This window comes from Carettochelys insculpta, chromosome 4 (genome assembly GCF_033958435.1).
Source record: "Carettochelys insculpta isolate YL-2023 chromosome 4, ASM3395843v1, whole genome shotgun sequence".
In the NCBI taxonomy this organism is placed as follows: domain Eukaryota; kingdom Metazoa; phylum Chordata; order Testudines; family Carettochelyidae; genus Carettochelys; species Carettochelys insculpta.
The window spans coordinates 2,590,508-2,603,038 of NC_134140.1; the positions used below are offsets into that span (position 1 = coordinate 2,590,508).

A 12,531-nucleotide genomic window follows, 5' to 3' on the forward strand; every position below is an offset into this window, starting at 1 on the left:
CGGGGCACGGGTGGGGGCGGGGTCCCTAAGCAGCACATGGGCCCCGGGGTTCAGCCTCCACTGACCCGATCCCGGCCCTCGGGCTCCTGATTGGCTCCTTCCGAACCCCTCGCCCCGCCCTCTTCCCCCCCTGGGGTACCGCCCCCCGGGCTGTTTCCGCCCCTCCAGCCTTGCCCCGCCCAGGAGGCGGGATCTGACACAGCGCTGGCCAATGGCAGGGCGGGGGGCGGGGCCGAGTGCTGGCCAATGGGAGCAGGAGGGGACGAGTCTCGGAACCGCGGAGCGGGTGGCGGCGGGTTCGGGCTGCGCGAGGCCGGGAAGCGGTGAGTGACACCCCCCACCTCCACTGCCCTGCCCCTCCCCCCCCGCCCGGTCCTGCCCCCTCCTCCCTTCCCGGTCCTGCCCCCTCCTCCCCTCCACTGCCCCTCCCCCGCCATGCCCGACCTCACCCCCCGTCCTTCCCCCGCTTCCCCCTACTGCCCAGTCCCCCCCCCGTCCTGCCCCCCCTTCCCCGCTCCGCTGCCCAGCCCCTCCACCTCCGTCCTGCCTTCCCGTACCTCCTGCCCTGGTCCCTCCCCCGCTGCCCAGCCCCCCACCCTCTCCTCTTGCCTCTGTCCTGTCCCTCCCCTGCCCCCATTGTCTCTCTCCTCTACTGCCCCCCCCCATACTGCCCATTCCCCTCACTCCGCCCCCGCCCCATTGCCTCTGCCCTGCCCCCCAGCTGGACCCTCCTGACCTCTGCCCCCTCACCCCGACCTGCCTCTGCCCCCCCACTCCCATCTTCTGGCCGTGCCACCGCAGCTGCCTTCTTCCCCCCCCCCCCCATCAGTCTCCTGCTCAGCGCCCCACGTGTCTGTGCTGTGCCCGGCCCCCCGGCCCTTCTCCATGTCCCCACCTGCCTCGCCCTTCCCGGACCCGGGGTGGGTGGCAGCTGGAGGACAGGGGCAGGTTTCCCTGTGACAGGGAAGCTCTGCCTCTCTCTAAGGCAGGGTCTGCCCAGCTGCCTGCCTGCCTCTCTGGGGGGGTCTCTGGCTGGCTGCAGTGCGGTGCCTCCACTGGGTCAGAGGCAGGTGGCGAGTGGCAAAACAAAGCAAAGCTCCCGCTGCAGGCCCAGGTAAGCCTGTGACGTGTGACTGCCGGCCGTGCTCTTTGTTGGGCCCCTGACTTCCCTGGCCAGGGGGGTCGCTTGTTTCCACCAGGCCTTGTGGGGTCCGCAGCAGGCGGGGCGGGAGCTTGGAGATCCAGCAGGAGCTGTGCTCAGCCTCTGCTGGGAGCCTCTGTCCCCGTAGCAAGTATAGCTCTGCCGGGGAAAGGTCTGCTGAGCTCCTAGGGCAATGGCTTAGGTGCTAGAGGAGGAGGCACCTGAGAGAGGTGTGACTGCAGCTGGGGCATGTGGTGACCTTTCTCCCATATATTACTGGGTGTTCAAGCCTAACACCGTGTTTCTGGGTAGCCTGGCTGGAGACCAGCAGGGGCAAGGGTGTGATGAGAGGGTTGAATGGAAAAGAGTGGGAACTGGGGATCATTCAGGTGCCTGAGCTGCAGGGAATGCTGGTTTCAAAGCCAGCGGGAATGGTGTAGACAAGGCTCAAGCCAGTCTGTGAGAATCACTTAGAGGTCGGCGCTAGATAGAATTGTCTCGATGCCGTAAGCACTCAGAAATGCTGTTACTTTACTGTGAGTTTGGAGCACAAGTCCTTACCTTCTGCACAACCTCAGCTTCTATTCTTTTGTTTTAACCAGCCCAACTTTTCCTGGGTGCTCAGCTCCAGCAGAACTGGTGGGTGCTCAGTGTCTCTGGAAGTGGCATCCTGTGTTTCTAGCGCTTCTTCTTAGCAAGAGAAATATCCTGGCATGGCCTATGATGGGGCCATCTGTCTGAATCTGTTGATGGACATCTCAGGGGCACCCGGTGTGCTGCTCAGGGCTCTGGCAAAGAGCAGCAGGGAAGTTAAGACACTAGTGAATTTCATGGCAGCCCTTTGGAAATTAAGGGGTGTCTGTCAAACTGGCAAGGATCTCAGCAGCTGTGTGGAAGTGTAACAGAGAGATAGCCATGCTAGTCTATGTACTATCAAAACAAAAAAGCAGTCCGTAGCACTTTAAAGACTAACAAAATAATTTATTAGGTGATGAGCTTTCGTGGGACAGACCCACTTCTTCAGACCAGGACAGATTCAATATTTAAGGCACAGAGAACCAAAAATAGTAATCAAGGTTAACAAATCAGAAAAAAATGGTCAAGGTGAGCGAATCAGAGAGTAAGGTGTGGGGAGGGCAGGGGGAGTAAAGAATTAGATTAAGCCACATATGCAAAAGAGCCCCTATAATGGCCCAGAAAATTCCCATCCCTGTTCAAACTACGTGTTAATGTGTCGAATTTGAAAATAAAAGAGAACTCCTCTTTGCAGCGGATTCTTACAGTTCCTTTTCAGTAAAACACAGACAAAAGCCCACCAGCTTTTCAGTAAAACACAGACAAAAGCCCACCAGCTAATAAATTATTTTGTTAGTCTTTGAAGTGCTACTGGACTGCTTTTTTAATGTGTAAGGGAGGAGCCTCTGGCAAGGAAGGGGTATAGCAGTCACCCTGCAGTGCAGTAGCCACAGGTGGCTGGATGGAGAGGGAGACCGGGGGAGAAATAACACTTCCTGACTTATCAGATGACTTGGGGCCAGATGCTGAAATGCAATACAGTGCCTTCAGGTTGCACCCTGCTCAGAGTGTCAGCACCCACTGCCTTCTCAGCAGCAGGAGATCAAAGGGGGACTTCTCACCAGCACCTTCCCCTCACTTATTTTTGTGTTGTCTCTGGTTAGGACCTGTGTAGCGAGAGGCAACACAAACCCTCAGCTGAACCCCACTGCTCCCCTTTGTGGGTACTTGGGCACACAAAAAGGTGTCTGTGTCAGAGCTGTGCTCAGATCTCGGGGACCTGAGCTGGTCTGGATGGACGTTTGGGAAAGAGGGTTGATCGGTGGAATCTGGCTGGGAAGTGCATGGGCAGATTAATGGTCACCCAGATTTGAGGGTATAAAGTGCTCCCTATAATCCATAATAAGAGGTGCTTCAGTTACTCGGCAATGCCTTGTCGTATAGTCCAGCATACGTGGTGGTCTGCCTGCGTACATGGCTGTTCATCTCCTCTCAATGCCCGTACTTGTGTGTGTAACCCAGTATCTCTGAGGGCAGCTGATTCTGAATCAGCAGAGCTCTGAAGGTGCGATGGCACTGATGGGAAGGATGGAGCTGGGGCTGTAGCCTGGTGGCAGGTGTGTCCTACAAACGTTGCGTGGACACAGCTACTCTGCATTTGGGGAGATGCTCTGTGTCGTGTTGGGGGGCGCAAGTGAGACTCAAAGAAACCCAACCAAATGACCTCACTGGCCTGGTCCCCCGCTGATGAGGAGTTGGGGAAGAGGCTCGCCTCAATCCCCTCAAGGGGGTGCAGAGACTCAGGGCTTACTCCTAGAGCCAGATTAAGCCCTCTGGGGTCCAGGAGCTAGTGGCTTGGAGGTGTGTGTGGGGTGTCTGGGAGGGAGGTAGAGAGTAGGACGGGCAGCGGGTAAAGGAGACCTGGGCAGGAGATTGGGGCACCCGCCTCTTGCAGGCACTGCCGTCTGTCACTCCCATTGTTTGCAATTCCTGGCCCCTGTGAGCGATGGGGATGCAGCCTGCAAGCTAGTCCCCAGAGCAGCTTCCTCCGCCCTGCCAGGCAGAGCCAGCTGGCTGAATGCAGCCCATGGCATGTCTTGATCCAGCTCACAATGCTCAGAACTCCCCCCGGTCCCCTCAGCAGGACAAGCTGGCACTGGTGCCCCCCGGCAGCATCTCCCTCACGTGCAGGCTTTGAATGAAGGCTGGATGCCTTTCTAAATAACCTGAAATGATGGCGTGGTTCAGCAATCGCAGGGTGGGATTCTCCTGCCTGCGTAACGCAGGAGGTCAGATGAGAGCACAGCAATCCCTTCTGGTCTGCACACCAATGAGTATAGATACAAATTCAGCGGCTGAGTGGGGCCCTGTGCTGTGCTGTTTACCTGGTGCCCATTGTCAGCTGGGGATGATGATTGTTTAGAGGTGTGATGTCTGTACTCTTCAGTGCAGCAGTGAGAGATTTCTAAAGTAATTTGAAACTAAGCTGTCGATTTATACAGCAAATCCAGGAACAGACAGTATGTGCCTGTGTTGGCAGTTGCCTATTAAATGGCCCCATTACCACCTGAATGGCTTTTTCCCAGGTCCAGTGTGCTGCCAGTAGCTCTGGGCTTTGTCACTGTGAAGTTAACGAGCTCCTCTCCAGAAGAACCAGAGCCCCAGCTCAAAGATAGGAAGAGGCAGGGTGTGGATATTAAGATCCAGTGGTGCCTCAGATTTTCAGATGCCCTCAACAGCTGTGTGTTCTGCGTATGCATAAAGATGGGCCTGCTAAATACTGTACCCAAGAAAGAGAAAAAAATAAAACCACGTGCGCGAAACCCTGAGCCAATATTTACAGTAAAACTCCTCCACTTCATGGAGGCTGTAATTGTCCCCTCTGTGTCCTCAAACATCAACCCTCACCCTGTGGAGTTGGCCAGAATTGAGATCCGCATGTGACCGAGTGGGAACCTGAGGCACAAAGGGACAGTGTGACTTACCAGAGTACAGCCAAGCGCTGGGGCAGGGGAGGAAAGACTGAAGAGCCTGCCTTTGTTTACCTGGGAGTGGTGACGAATGAGTGAGGACGTGCATCTGTTATGGGAGGTAGACTGGGAGTGTCTGTTCTCTGCCTTGTATCAAAGGGGTAGCGGAGTTAGTCTGTGTCTTCGAAAACAGCAAGAAGTCCTGTGGCACCTTATAGACTAACAGATATTTTGAAGCATCAGCTTTCATGGGCAAAGACCCGCTTGGTCATCTGACCAAGCGGGTCTTTGCCCATGAAAGCTGATGCTTCAAAATATCTGTTAGTCTATAAGGTGCCACAGGACTTCTTGTTGTCTTTGTTCTGTTTCTGAATACAAGAGCAAAAGGACGTTTGGTGAAATGAAAAGGCTGGAAATTCAAACCGGATAAAGAGAAACAAATTTTCACATAGTGGAACCCTGTGGAACCCACTGCTACCAGAAGCTGCTGACACACAGAATTTAGCAACAAGAAGGGGCTGGACGTTGCTGTGGAGAGCAAGAATGTTGAAAGCTATGATGGCTAACGCTCCTGTTTCCAGCATTAAGCGGATGTCTCACCGTTGGGGATCAGGAGGGAGAGCTTTATGTGGGGGCAGAATCTTGCAATCTGCTGTGGAATTTCTTCAACCTTCTGAAGCAGCCAGTTCTAGCTGCTGTCTGAGGCGGGAGATTGGATTATATGGACCGCAAGTCTGACCCAGTCTGGCACATCCTCTGCAATGGGCTGGGCATAAGAACCTGGACAGAGCTGTGCCAAGACCCCAAGAATCTTGGTTCCCTGCCTCTTGTACACTCCTACTGCCACCCAAGGCTGCGGCGCCTGTCGCCTCAGCTATGTGGGGTTGTATTCGCAGATCCAGTGCAGATAAGCATGGTGTCTGTGCAGAGCTCTGCTGATGTCACTAGCTTGGGGTGCATTCAGCTCAAGGCTGTATGTGAGATTAGGAGTTGACGCTTCTTGTGCGTATTTTTCTCACATATGGGCAGAGTGTGGCTGATCTGAAGGCAAGACTCATGCAGTTGACTAATTCCTGATGCCATCAGTTTACTTGCTAGAGAAAATTTCCTTCTTGCCAGTGTCAAATAAAGGGCCTAGGACATCAGAGACGCAATGAATATGTATCTCTCGTCACGACGACAGAAGAAATCACTGAGTCCGAGCTAGTCGGGCGCACTGCTGCCATTCATGGGGCAGGAGGAGTGGAAAACGGGCAGCAGAGAGAGAACCGTACCGCAGCGAGGGGCAACCTGGGCTAGTGAGTGGGCTGCATGAGTGGCCCCCCTTTATTTCAGTGGGCTGCAAGATTGTCGTAAGCGAGGTGGTCTCCTGGGCTAGGGCGGTTTTGCTAACGTACCTAGAATTTTTGGGGTGTGCCAAATGAACCGTAGCCGCGCTGTGATTGGATGCAGAGGGAGCAAGCGGCTCTGTGTTGTGTGCAGTGAGCGCCCACCTCACTTTGTGTGCCCTCGGTTGACCTGCATGTCACTTCTGTAATACCAACTACGTAGACAAAAACCAGCAGAATCTGGCAACCCTGTGTGTGAGCAGCGGTGAACAAAACGCCTCTTCGGCCCCATGCTGTACAGGGCAGAATATTGGTTGTGGAAAGGTGGGGGGTGAAAGGTGTCTGTCAAGGTGCGGGGAGGGGCTTTCTTTTCCATCACAGAACAGTAGCTCAGGGCTGAGCTAGCTACTTGCCAGATGCTGATAGGGAAGGTGGAACTAACCACGCTCTTCCACGGTCAATGCCCTGACAGGAACCCCAGCACTGTACCCCTTCCTAGGAGCAGGCAGAACGGGGCTTCTGAGGACAATATTGCCCCGAGAGGTCCATGCCAGCTTCCCCCTTGTCTAGACTGGCCTTTGCTTTGCAGGCGTGCTTGCCTGGGTTCTTTTGAGCCGTGGGTCGAACTGTTGGTGAACTCGGAATCCAAGGGCGCTGGGGGTGCAACAGGAGTGCAGTCAACGTTTAAGTGCTTTGTACGTGTGGAGGAAGGTGGAGAGAGGCCACATATTACTCTTGTGGGCGGACCTGTCCCTAAATGCCTGCAGTCACCCAAGGACGTAATGCCAGTGATTTGGGGTAAGGTTGGGCCCTGGTCCACGAGAGCACATGCACATGAGTGAAGCACATTTGAGTTTTAATGATTGTGGTGGTTATGAATAATGACAATGTCTCTGACTGAAATGGCTTTCTCATCTCCAGCCTGGGGAAAGCTGGCATGGATCCACTGGCTGGTTATCTAGGATGAGGAGGAGTAATTTAGTTCGCTTATTGTCATGCTCAGCTAAACCCTGTTTAAAACGCATCAGTCTCTTCCAACGTTCCCAGGAGGGAGCTGGAGGCAAGTCGGGTCTGAGCAGGATCACAGATGCGCAGGCTAGACGGGCCACTCGGCTAGTGAGGGCGTCGGAGTGCTAGACGCAGGTTAAGCTCCCTCTCGGAGGCGGAAGGAAAGCAGGCTGCCCAGGATACAGCTCCATCACAACAAAACACTTTCAGCACCGAGTCTCTGGCCCCTGGTCAGCTGGCTCAGGGTACAGGGATAACAAAAGCAGCGTGGGTGGCCAGTCAGGCTCTGAGACCACCGCCTTGTGGGTCTCTTACTGGATGGTAGACGTGCTCCTGCTTCTCTAGCTCCCTGTTGAGGCTGAGGGCTGCAGAAGATCGGGAAGCTGTTTCCTACTGAGGTTTTGCATGTCTCCACATCAGCCTTTTGAGATGCCCAGTTCCACAGTGGTGGGGGTCGTGGTGAAAGTTGTAAAGGGCTGTTGTAGTAATATTAAAAGGCAACAAAATAAAATTAAAAAGATGGTCAATGATCATGTTTGATCCCATTTCCTCCTGACCTGGCCTCATCAGGGTGTGGGCTCCAAGGTGCAGCCAGTTGTTTGACTGCACTTGTGCTTCTTTCTTAAATACGTTTGAGACGAATTAACCTGTCTTAGCCAAGTGTGTTGTCTAAAGACACAACAGTGCAATGTGGGAAGGTGACATGGGAAGCAAATTCTTGCTCTGTGTTTGCTGGCACAGAAGGTGGTACACTTCAGAGAAGCGCATTTCAGTGAGCAGTAGTTACAAAACTTTCTGCGTGTGGCTAAAACCCTGTCCCCCCAGGCTGTCCCAAAGCCTCAGCTCGGATCTTCCCTCTCTTTGTGTTGGCTACCAGCGTGTCAGGTACTGGTTCCTGAAGGCATTTCCCCAGCTCGTGACCAAGGTAGAACATTGCGTTGTTTTGCCTTTGACAAGTTTTCTACCTTCTAATGCCAAAGCTGACTTCAGTTTTGTGAAGTATTGTGGGATGCTTGACATGGAGCACAGGATTGTAGGGAGAGGTTAATACATGTTAGCGTAACTTCCCAGCACTTCTGGACAGTGTGTGCTACCTTAAAACTGTGCTCGTAAAGCCAGGTATACTGTGCTTAACACGCTTTAGCTAACAAGGACAATGTTGAGTTTTTCTAAGTACCCGCAGAATTCTGGAATAGATTGATTAGGGGACTCACTGAAGCACCTTTAATGTGGGGGTGGGCACTGACCCACATACGGCCTTCTGTTTGGAGAGGGGATGTGCCTGCTGAGCGTGTGCTGTATCCCAGCTCTTAGATGTAAAAAAAAAAAAAAAATTAGAGATATGAATCTCCTAGAGCTGGAAGGGACCTTGGGAGGTCATCTAGTCCAGGCCCCTGGTCTCTTGGCAGGGCCAAGCACCATCCCTGACATCTATTTGCCCCAATCCCTAAATGGCCTCCTTGAGGACTGAATGCATAAGCCTGGGTTTAGCAGGCCAACGCTCAAACCCCTGAGCTACCCTCCCCCGGCTTTTCGAAGCTACAGTTCCTGCACAAGCACCATGCATGCGCTGGAACTTGTCGAAGGGGCATTTGAGAGTCCTAAAGCTCTTACAGGCTTAACACGTGGGTCAAATTTGCAGCATGCCCACCTCTAGGGAGTGGTCAGCCGGAGGGTAAAGCTTCTGCTGCCAGCTGGTGGAGTTGCCCCCCGGCTCACGTGGTGGAGGCCTGTGATGTGCTTTTGAGGTCCTAGGTTCAAACTGTGCTCGTGAGTCACAGGGGAAGGGTGGGATCGTTACCGAGGCTGCTGATGTACGATGGAGCAAGGAATTTATTTGTTCCCCGGGAAGTGGGGCACTTAGGGGAAGAAATGCAAGAGGCTTAGTATCGATGCAGCACTGGCATACGAGCAAGTATTCGAAAGCTAAGCGCGCGCTGGCGTGGTTACCCTGCTGGCAGAATGCTCTGGCGACGTATGTCTGAAAATAGAGAGTGCTCTGTAATGGTGCCGTAGCCCCAGGATCTTCATCCTGGCGCGGGGTGGAGTAGAACCCCCGACTTCCTGTCTACACTTGATATTACAGACTGAAGATTCAAATCAAGTCTCTCTCTCTCCCGAAGACTAACACAGTAACTATGCCGGCAGGAGGAAGGGAGCAGCGTGTGGCGTTGTTGGCAAAAGTGCGGCCTGAAGCTTCCTCCGGTTAGGAGGCTCAAGAAACGAGAAGAAAGCGGATGAAAATGTGCACGGAAGGGGTTAAGCAGCGTGAAAGGGGTTTACATGTATTTCCTCTGTTCAAGTGAATTTGCTTCTGCCCTAGAATGAGACTGGAGCTTTTGTACAGAACTTGGCTGACCCAATTGGTTCCATAACTAGAAACACGTTTCACTGGGTAACTCTAATGCTAAACTTCCTTTGAGTATTTTTTAAAAATTATTTCCAGCTCAAACTGTGTTTTTAAATTACTCCTGGTGTTCCACGGCAGGGTCGGGGACCAGGTGGTTGCTTGGCGTGTGTGTGTGAACCTGCCTGGAGGGGATTTTAGAGGCTGTTTGGTTAGCCCAGGCACTGGGAAAAGGATGGTCTGGATTTTGCTTCCACAGACAGCCCGTGTGGCCCTACGCCTGAAGTTTGAAGTAGACCCTCACTGATTTCATGAGCGTGCCTGAATGGGAGCTGAGCTCTCTAGTGTGGAGGATAAAGTGGAGCTAAGCCACTGCCATGGCCTGGGTCCTGTGAGCACCCAGATACCTGTGTTGCAACAATCGAGGGGAAACAAACTGCAGTCTACTAGCCGACTAGAGCAGATGAAGATCGCCTACGCTGGTCTCTTATGGGAAAGAACCAAGCAGTCCTGTAGCACCTTAAAGACTAATGACTTTATTTAGTAGGTTGTGAGCTTTTGTGGATGAGATCCACTTCAGATTTGGAGCAAAAAAATAAGAATCCAGGGTTTATATAGAAGGGAGGGGGGCGGCAGAAGGAAGAGGGAAAAGGGGGTGGGGGAGAGAGTCACTTGTCATTAATAGGACTTGTGGAAGAGGTAACTTAAGTGGGATGGGTTCCACTCCTGTGAATATGAAAGGTGGGAAAATGCCCTGGTAATGCAGAAGATAATTGAGATCTCTGTTAAGCCCCTAGTTAAATGTGTCAAACTTGCAAACAAATTCCAGTACAGATGCCTCGCTCTGTAATCTGGTAAAATCCTTTTGTAACAGGATGACTGCTTTAACACTCATTGTTGAATGTCAATAAGCGTAAACCTGTGGGGGAACACTTTAACCGCCCTGCCTCAGTGTGTGACAGCAGGTGGCAGAGGGCAGGTCTAAGTCAGCAGGAAAAATCGATTTTAGATGTACAAATCTAGCTACGAGAATTGTCAACAGATCTAAAATCAATTTTTTTTGCCGCCATTAATATAGCAGGAGATCAACTGGTGAAACTCTCCCATTGACTTCTCTTACTCTTCATGGGCACCAGCAGTACCAGGATCGATGGTGGCATCATGCCAGGGGAGATGGAATAGCTCAGAGGTTAGTGCACTGGCCTCATAAACCAGGGGTTGTGAGCTTGATTCCTCATTGGGGGGTCTTAAATGTATTTCATCACAGTAGCTTTCAAGTACCTTAGGGCTGGTTAGATGAACCCCTGCCAGCAATGAGGTAGGTGGTACTGGAACTTGAGGTCCCTTCCAGCTCTTTTAGAGATGATTATTTGAGAGACGGTTTGATTTGGTGCCCCCATTAGGCAGGCTACATCAGACTCTGGAAAATCAGCCACTAGTGGGTCCATCTTCCCATAAGCGTAGATATAGCCGCACGATACACAATGCATCAAGGTCCAGGCAGGGAGCAAGATGATAGCACCTCTAGCCTGCAAGGTGCATATTTGCAGCATGTCCCCTCTTGGGGATCTGCCTTAATTTTTCCAGCCCTTCCAGCATGGGTGCAGAGCGCTGTAGATGTGATCCGTACCTATGTCTCACAACAATTAACGACCAGCAGGCTGCTGGCTCTCGGGTGAGACCTCCATGTGCTGTCCGTCGGTGAACTGTTTGACAGCTAGCAGACCCAGAGGCTTCTCAGTATGTCCCTCTAGAGTCCTTGTGCCCTCTGCCAGTTGGCTTCCAGGGTTCCCCTGGTCGTTGTAGGGATTAAGCCCAAGACCTTCGACCCACCAAAAGCACAGCTCCCACCACTTGAGCTAAGAGAGTAACTCTTTGCTCACGAAAGCTCATGCTCCAACATATCTGTTAGTCTATAAGGTGCCACAAGACTACTTGTTGTTCTCTTCAGCCTGCCAGTCCGAGTCTTTGATTCCCCAGGGCCAGCCCCCTGGCGGGAGAATGGTTCATGCCTGGGCGCGGGCTTCTGTCTCCATGCTCCAGGAGGTGCTTCCCCCGAGAGAGGCAGGCGATGCCCACTGCAGCTCATCAGTGGCTATTTCATACGGGTGAAAGCTTCCCAGTGGCGAGTCCCATCCTACGGCCTTGAGCCCTTTGAGAGCAATAATGAGTGACTCCTACTTCTCCAATGTTGGTGGCTGGGGAGACTACGGCAGAGAGAAGCAAACCGACTTGTACAAGGCCGCACAGAATGAATCTGGGTCAGGGCTAACCGAGAACCCAGGTGTTCTAGGCTCCCTACTCTCTGCTTTAGCCGCTGTCTGTCTGCAGCGTTTTAACTGTCTGCCATGCTAGACTTGGGTATGAGCTGAGCAGCATTGAGATTTGAGCCCTCTGCTCACACCCACAGAGATGTGCGGAGCAGAAAGCGGCAGTTCCTTGTTCTGAGACCGTGATCAGAGGCGGGAGAGCTCTGGTCTCAGAGGACCACTCGAGCCGTGTGTGTATTGTGCTGGTAGTTAGGGTCCAGTCCCATCTGTGGCTGTGAAAACATGTCAGGGACTGAAATCTGGTGTTACTGTCATTGTGGGTCTTGTGAGTGCCTTTACTCCATGCCGATTTCAGAGGGGCGGGGAACAGGGAAGGCTAGGCTTTCCCAGATCGGGGGGTTCCCCCCCCCCCAAAAGGGACTTGCAGGTGTGTCACGAGGATATATGATGGGGGGCACCTTTTACATCTGCAGTGCCTCCAGAGGTGAGTGCCAGGAGGGTGGTGGCTGCTGAGCAGGGCCCAGCTCTAAGGGCAGCAGAGAAGAAGTTGGTGGGGAAAACCATATGTTGTTTCCAACCAGCAGCCACCTCTGAATGCAGAGCTACTGCCAGCAGCAGCGCAGAAGTAACGATACCAATTCCACAACCTCCCCTAGAATGACTTTGCAACCTCCACCCCTCTACCTCCTTTGGGGTCAGGACCCCCAAAATAATTACAGAACTGAAATTTCAGATTCAAGTAGCAGAAATCATGACACTTACAATTTTAAAAACCCTGTGACCACCAAACGGACTACAATGGACTGGATTTAGTAGGGACATACCAATACTAGTAAACTTTCATAGCCAGCATTCTGTCAGCCAGAGCTCTCCAAGAACTGGCATTTTAACTCTAAGTAAATTTTAGTTACACTTTCCATAGGCACAGTACACTGAAAGTAAATACGAATAA

At 52.7% G+C, this 12,531-nt stretch overlaps 1 protein-coding gene across 2 annotated transcripts in view; it reads left to right on the forward strand.

The window, feature by feature from the left end:
- Window positions 1–260: 260 nt before the first annotated feature.
- Window positions 261–12,531, forward strand: part of ADISSP (adipose secreted signaling protein) — a 127,362-nt gene continuing 115,091 nt past the window's right edge. The window contains exon 1 of one of the 2 annotated variants that reach the window (XM_074991638.1): window positions 261–323. The gene's annotated coding sequence lies outside the window, so the exon portion shown is untranslated. Of the gene's footprint in view, window positions 324–963; window positions 1,115–12,531 lie in introns of those variants that run through there. The other variant, XM_074991640.1, reaches the window with a different exon arrangement.